Here is a 7,500-nt window from a genome sequence, read left to right as displayed (position 1 = left end):
TGTAAAGAATTCTCTACCCACTTGCCAGCAATGATATTCGAGAGCAGCGTGGAGAAAAATATTACAAGAATTGCTGTTCCTGTATCTGGTGACTCGGATATCTAGGAAAGAAATCAAACCGAGAATAGAGACGAAGCCGTGGGACTGTTCTCTGAAACTCCATGAAAGTTGAAATAAGCTGGAATTTGGTGAAAGCAGAATTGTAGTGAAGCCGACAGGTTGACCAAAAACACCACCAGAGTTATTTAACAGAGCTAAAAATAACTTTAATGTTTCTTAGATAACCGGCTGGGACCGAGAGGGGGGAGAGACAGACAGACAGAGAGACAGAGGGATAGAAAAATAGAGTATTTAGTTATAATATTACCTTTAATGTCATTTAATCACTTTGGTTATTAATATAATTTAATTGTATGTACACACTTTAAGGGACAGGTATTTTCTTGAAACACATTACTGAGTATTTGTAATTATCTGTGGCTGCACTTTTCTCTATGTATGTCTATAAATATACAGCACTAAACGGGAGGCAATAGTTACGACCTCCAGAGAGAGAGAGAGATGTGCTTCCCTCTGTGACCAGTGTACAACTACCGTCTCTAGGGGCGTGGAAGCTGTCATGTTGGTCACGTCACAGCGTCTGGTCCTTGGTGTGTTTGTTATACACTCATAATGTTATAGTCAGTTGACCCTGATGTTATAGTCTTTTGATTGTACCACTTTGTATCTATGGCTACTTTAAATAGTCTCTTAATGTACACACACACACACACACACACACACACACACACACACACACACACACACACACACACACACACACACACACACACACACACACACACACACACACACACACACACACACACACACACACACACACACACACACACACACACACACACACACACACACACACACACACACACACACACACACACACACACACACACACACACACACACACACACACACACACACACACACACACACACACACACACACACACACACACACACACACACACACACACACACACACACACACACACACACACACACACACACACACACACACACACACACACACACACACACACACACACACACACACACACACCGGTCTACATCTGTCCCGCTAAGCACCAGGCTCTGAAGGGCAGTGTGCGAGAATACGGAGGTCATCATTTCAGAGGTCAGGGAGTTGACCTTTGGCCCTGCTGTGAGCGAGTGTTAATAACAGTATATTATCAGACACAATGAGAGGGCTTAGAATAATTATAATTAATGCAATAAATGAATGACGAAATAACATAAGTCAAATATGAAAATAAAAGGAATGTTCACTAGAATGTAACAGCAGAAAGAAGCAAAGAGAATGGTAGCAAGAACAGACTAATAAATGGCAAGCAAGAGAGAGGATGTAACAGGCTGTGTAGTCGCCCAGCAGCTGGTCCACCGGCCGTAAAACCACAAGTTGCTGCCATAAACAAACATAAAAAACCTGATGAAGTGAGTAAGTCAGTGTCAAGACAGAGCAGCGGAAGACCGGGCAAGTCGCCAACCGCACTGGCTAACCGTTATCGAGGAACACGATCTCTTAATTGATTGGGTCTCTTCAAGTCCGCAGTTCGTGTTCGGTAGACAGAGGCTTAATGACGCAGTGGAATTTACCCAACGTTCCACTATGACCAGGAATCGAACTCACGGTCTCTCGTTTGCGAGGCGGGAGTGCCAGTCTCTCCGTCACCAAGGACCTAACGCGCCACCAACTAATTTACATAAAAATAATTTTCTAAACCGACTGAATTATTACATTATTAAGTTTTTATACGAAGTAATTAATATTCAAATGACATTTTAGTCAATGTTTTGGAAAAGTTTACAAATAAAATTACATTTTTCACCCAAAACCACAATACACAAACTAGTTAGGTTAGGTAACGCTACGTTACTTTACGTTACCTTAAGATACAAAAGAAAAACAACATCAAAATTAACTATTAACAAACGGAAAAGATGACACAGTGAGTTTGTGTGTTTCGAGAGAGAGAGAGAGAGAGAGAGAGAGAGAGAGAGAGTACAAATTGAAGGTATGTAGGCCACAACGACTCCCCAATATTCGAAGGAGTCTGGAGGAGGGCGACGAAGGCGAGTCAATTAACTGAGGAAGGATTCTGCAGGTATAGGGAGAGTCTTGGAACTACAGTAGGAGTTGATATCAAAGAGGAGAGGAAAAACTATGGAAGAAATGAAAGAATTGATGGAGGGAGGAAGTTTAAATGAATGGAGTCATCAAAGGAGCTTAGAGGTTGGTGAAATCAATGAAGTGAGTACATGGAAAAATTAATGAGAATAAGTAAATGGAAGACTCGGTAAAGTAAAGGAGAAATAAAATCAATGGAGCGGAGAGAAGGTGAGGGACCCAATCTACACGTTAATAGGACAATCAAGTAAGACATAATGAAATCCATAGGTTATAGGAGAGCTTCTGGAATAGGTGGAGAGAGGGACGGACAGACAGACAGACAGAGCAGACAGAGGTATAAATGGTATGGTGTGGTGAGGGAGGGAAGGTGGAAGGGACGGGTGAATGGTCAGGTTGAGACACTCTGAGGTGGCGTTGTCCACTAACTAATAGGCTAATCTAGGAGATAGAACTAGGATGAATAGGGAACACGCTCTAAAGGGTACTGGAGATCTCAGAGTAGAGTCTAAGGTTCTGGGAGTTATGGTAAAATATATGGTGCAGGAGAATAAAACTGGAAAGAATTCAGAGATCAATAGAACGTAGGAGAGAGAGAGAGAGAGAGAGAGAGAAAGAGAGAGAGAGAGAGAGAGAGGCCCAAAGACACCATAACAATAGTGAGGAAGGCACCGTAAGAAGAGGCAGTAAAACACCATTATATAGTGACGTGAGAGGCAATAACGGTGTGAGGAAAGAGAGAGTGATTTAATAACGTTACTCAGCACTCATACAACAGCAGCCGTGGCAGCCAAATTTTACACTTCACCTCGCGAGAGAATTACTGATGAGTTCCTGAAGCAATTTCGTCAGGCATTTTCCTGGCTGACGAGATCGTTAGTCAGCTTAATCATCAACCCCTCGTTTAAGTAATGACCAACGAACATGCTACCACCTGCCAAAATTGTCGGGCCAGCCAGGTCGACTCTCCCGGCCAATCATAGTGGTTGATGGAAGGACGAGTATGACAAATTCATCCAATCAAGAACCAGATCTAGGAGACCAAGTCTATTATGTTTCATCAAATCAAAGTTGGGGTCCGGTGGTGTGTAATTAGACCAGAAAAGACTCCGGGCATGAAGGTAATATTATGGTATTCAAAGTTATTACGAAAATTAGGAGTGTTTGAGGTATTTAAGTGGATGTCATCCGTCGGTGAGTCTTCATATTCATCCATCAGTTCATTATATTCAGCCAATAAGAGATGGTCTTTAAAGGTTTAAGGTTTAAGTATGATAGAGATCAGATATTAAGGGGAATCGAACCAGGTATTTGTTAATTAAGTAAACGTCAATCATCACACATAATCAGTAAGGCATTTGAAGTAATTACAACTTAATAGCTATCATTGGTGATTCCCGCCAGCTGCACTGTTAGCCAATTACCTACTGACTCAACTGAACGGCGGAGAGCTAACTAACCAGAGTATTTACGCTCAGGAGGGATTTACCCAATGATGTAGAGGCTTTCAGACTAACCAATCACATACGAGCCAGAAATGATTCAGCCAATGATAAACAGGCTTTCTGGGACTCCTCCACTTGTGTTTTATAAGATCGAAAATGAAAAGAACTTTAACACATAAGAAGAACACAAGAACATGAACGCAGTAAAGAACATAACACACAAAAGAACGTGATTATGTTGTCTAAATTAATGCTTAAGAATAACATCTTCTCTCTGCATAAGGATGAGTCATGTAGATTATTTAATGTTAGAAGATAATAATTTCTCTACCTTGTGTGACACTCATGACAAGCAAACAAACCGACAAACAGAGACCAAAGCTGAGTTCCCCCTCCCCCCTCTTGTTCCGTGGGCGAGGAACAACAACAACAACAACAACAACCGGTTACAAAAGTTACCAACGTGAGCAACTTGTTCCTGCAGCGACAAAGTTAAACTCACTAATATTCATACCAGTTCGCTGCAGCCACAACCCAACAATGGAAAATTTTGCACCAAACACCCAGTGAAAAAAATGGTGGAGAGTTGTACACGGTAATGAGAACGTGTAAATGTCCTTAATAATAGAGGAATACCACGCTAGCAGGTCCTCACTGTGATTAATATATAACTAGGGTAGGGAATTTAGCGCGTCTTGTTGTGCTTGTCACGTTGCGTTCGTCTGGGGTGACTTCTGACTAGACTACACTACCAGTTCAAGGTTTACAGAATATCTTGGTCTAGCTGACGCACTAATGTTTAATTATATACGTACGTGTGTTTGTATAACTTTTACCGAGTGTGTTAATTTACATTTAAACGGATGTGCGTGTGTCTGTGTATTTTCGTTGTGATATTAATTTACAGATACAAGTGTGTGTGTGTGTGTGTGGGGAGCTCATTCAAAATAGTTCACCTGAATAAGAAATGCAAAGAGAAAGAAAAAAGAGAAGGGCGGAACAGAGAAAAAGAGGAGAGAGACAAAGAGAGAGACAGAGAGAATGACACACACACACACACACACACACACAGGTAGAGAAAGGTAATAATGAAGACTTAAACAGTGTAACAAAGTTTAGGTAAGGCAACAACACATTATTTCAGCTGGAACGAAGAGCACCATTATCCTCTCAAGACTGAAAAGGAATTATTGCTCCAGAGATTAACGAAGGGAATTGTGAACTAATGGTGAGAGAGAGAGAGAGAGAGAGAGAGAGAGAGAGAGAGAGAGAGAGAGAGAGATACATTAACTGCATAATATACCATCTATACTGTCTCTGTCTCCTTCCCCTTCTCTTCCTCTCTCTTTCCCTTCTTCCTCTCTTTGTCTCCTTCCTCTTCTCTTCCTCTCCTTCCCTTCCCCTTCTCTTCCTCTCTTTTCCCCTTCCTTTTATCTTCCTCTCTCTTTCCCTTCCCCTTCTCTTCCTCTCTCTTTCCCTTCTTCCTCTCTTTGTCTCCTTCCTCTTCTCTTCCTCTCCTTCCCTTCCCCTTCTCTTCCTCTCTTTTCCCCTTCCTTTTATCTTCCTCTCTCTTTCCCTTCTTCTTCTCTTCCTCTCTCTTTCCCTTCTTCTTCTCTTCCTCTCTCTTTCCCTTCCTCTTCTGTTTCCTTCATTTTCTCTTCCTCTCTCCTTCTTTCTTTCTTCTTTTCCTCCCATCTTCTTCATTTTTTCCCTGTTCTCTTTCTCCTTGTACTCTTTCGCTCTCCTTTCCTCTTCTCTCCCCTTCCTATCTCTCTTCCTTCCCCAATTCCTTCTTCCTCCTGACGTCTTCCTCTCCATGTTCTTCTCCTTCAATTTCTGTTTTATTATTTCCCTCTCTCGTATCATTCCTCTGATTCATAGTCCTCTCTCTCTCTCTCTCTCTCTCTCTCTCTCTCTTTTCGTTATATAGTTTCATTGTTTGATGATGATGATAATGATGATGATGATGATGATAATAATAATGATAATGATGATGATGATTGGTAATACTTTCGCTATTATCATTATTATATAGTATCATTATTCCAAATCTTCTTTATTATCTTACTTTCTTTCTTCTTCTTCTCCTTGTGTCTCCTTCACTTCCAACATCATTATTTTTCTCACTCTTCTTTCACCTCTCTCTTCCTCTCTTCATCTGCATTTTTTTAATATATACTTTACTGTCCCATTTACGACCCCTTCCCTTCATTTATTTTCCTTACTCCTTCCCTTCCTTAATTCCCTTCTCCATGCATCCAAACTAATACCCGTTTTCTTCTTATTACGCTTTCATCTCACATTGCTTCCATTTACATCATTCTTACCCCCTTTATTGTTATCTTCTATTAATCATTCTCTCCCATACGCTTATCCTACCTTTATTAACCTGTGTTATTTCTCTTTTTCTTCTTATGGTTCTTTATTTATCATCTCTCGCTATCTCTCACATTCTCCTCTTCTCATGTTTCTCTCCTCTGTTTATCATCTCTCACTGTCTCACTCCCTCTCCTCTTATCGTGTTCTTCTCCTCTATTATCTCTGACTGTCTCCCACACTCCATTTAGTCATCAACGCACCCTTATCCTCAACCTCACTCCCATTTGTACTGATCCTTCAATATAGTGAGAGAGAGAGAGAGAGAGAGAGAGAGAGAGAGAGAGAGAGAGAGAGACTGATAAAACGTGATGCAACACCAAATAAAGTCTACGGTCTTCTCCCACCACGTTTAACTTACTGGTTCAATTATTTCTATTCTTAAAAAAAATCAGGTGTTTTTTTTTCTATTTCACTTTTTTTTTAAGATTTTGGTAGAAATTATAGAGTAAGAAGGTAATAAATATAACTGTCATCTATTGGTTGAACAGATAAATGGAAAATAATAAAATGATATGGTCCATTTTACGTCTATTAATGATTCATAATGGCACGTTATTACAATGCAACAGCTGCAGAAAGAGAATTGCAAAATTTCCAGTACAATTACCGATACGTTACTACAATACATATATTTATATTATGGTAAATTATTCTAACTAACAGTGACAAAAAGAAAATGGTGCAATAGATACTGACTGAACAATTACTACACTTACTGAGCTGTTACCTGACTTGTGAATAAGTTTAATGAACAGTTCTTGACCACCAGGAACACCACTCACGGAACATAGGAACGGATTGAGCACCAGTGAAAAATCTTTGAATTTTTTTTTAGAAAGTACTTGGTGCATTTCTCTTCCAGTTTTGACAGGTGATCATCGATAACAGTTCCTGATTATTCTTCAATGTTATTCTTTTAATATACAATGGCGAGTGTTTCAAACGATAGCAAGTTTGTTATTCTCTCTCTCTCAAGTTGAAGCCTGACCATGAAAACACAATTGCCTCTGTACGGCTGTTAACATTACATTCTTCACCCCGGTGGTTCAGGTTGAGTTTGTCTGAGCATAACTAAATAAATAAGTCTTTATATCAAATTTGTCATCAGAACCACGCATGTGTGTAGTAAATATAGCTTAGCAAAGTTATATTACAAAGGACATTTAGCCGAAAAGGGTATATTTACTATAAAATATCTCTTGAAATGTTAAATTTTTTTTTTTCGGACATGGTTGGATATATTACTGTCCATAATACTCTGCTGCAGTTGGTTCATACATTATCACCTGCGGGTATTTTTTTTTTTACTTTCTGTCTCTGTTTATCGACAATTCATGGTATTTTATTAAAACATAATTACTTCTTTTGCGACACATGGCATAACTGCTCAATAGTGCTGCCAGATACCACCACCATCCTACCAGGAGTTCTCACGTCACGATACACAATTTATCCTAATTTACTTTGAAAA

General features: G+C 39.8%; 1 protein-coding gene across 1 annotated transcript in view; it reads left to right on the top strand.

The window, feature by feature from the left end:
- Window positions 1-7,500, top strand: part of LOC121859337 — a 73,783-nt gene that overhangs the window by 37,235 nt on the left and 29,048 nt on the right. The gene's annotated exons all lie outside the window — the stretch shown is intronic.

Source organism: Homarus americanus, unplaced genomic scaffold, assembly GCF_018991925.1.
Source record: "Homarus americanus isolate GMGI-L3 unplaced genomic scaffold, GMGI_Hamer_2.0 scaffold36188, whole genome shotgun sequence".
NCBI lineage: Eukaryota > Metazoa > Arthropoda > Malacostraca > Decapoda > Nephropidae > Homarus > Homarus americanus.
Note: the sequence above shows the minus strand (reverse complement) of the source record. Positions and strands in the feature narration are given on the sequence as shown.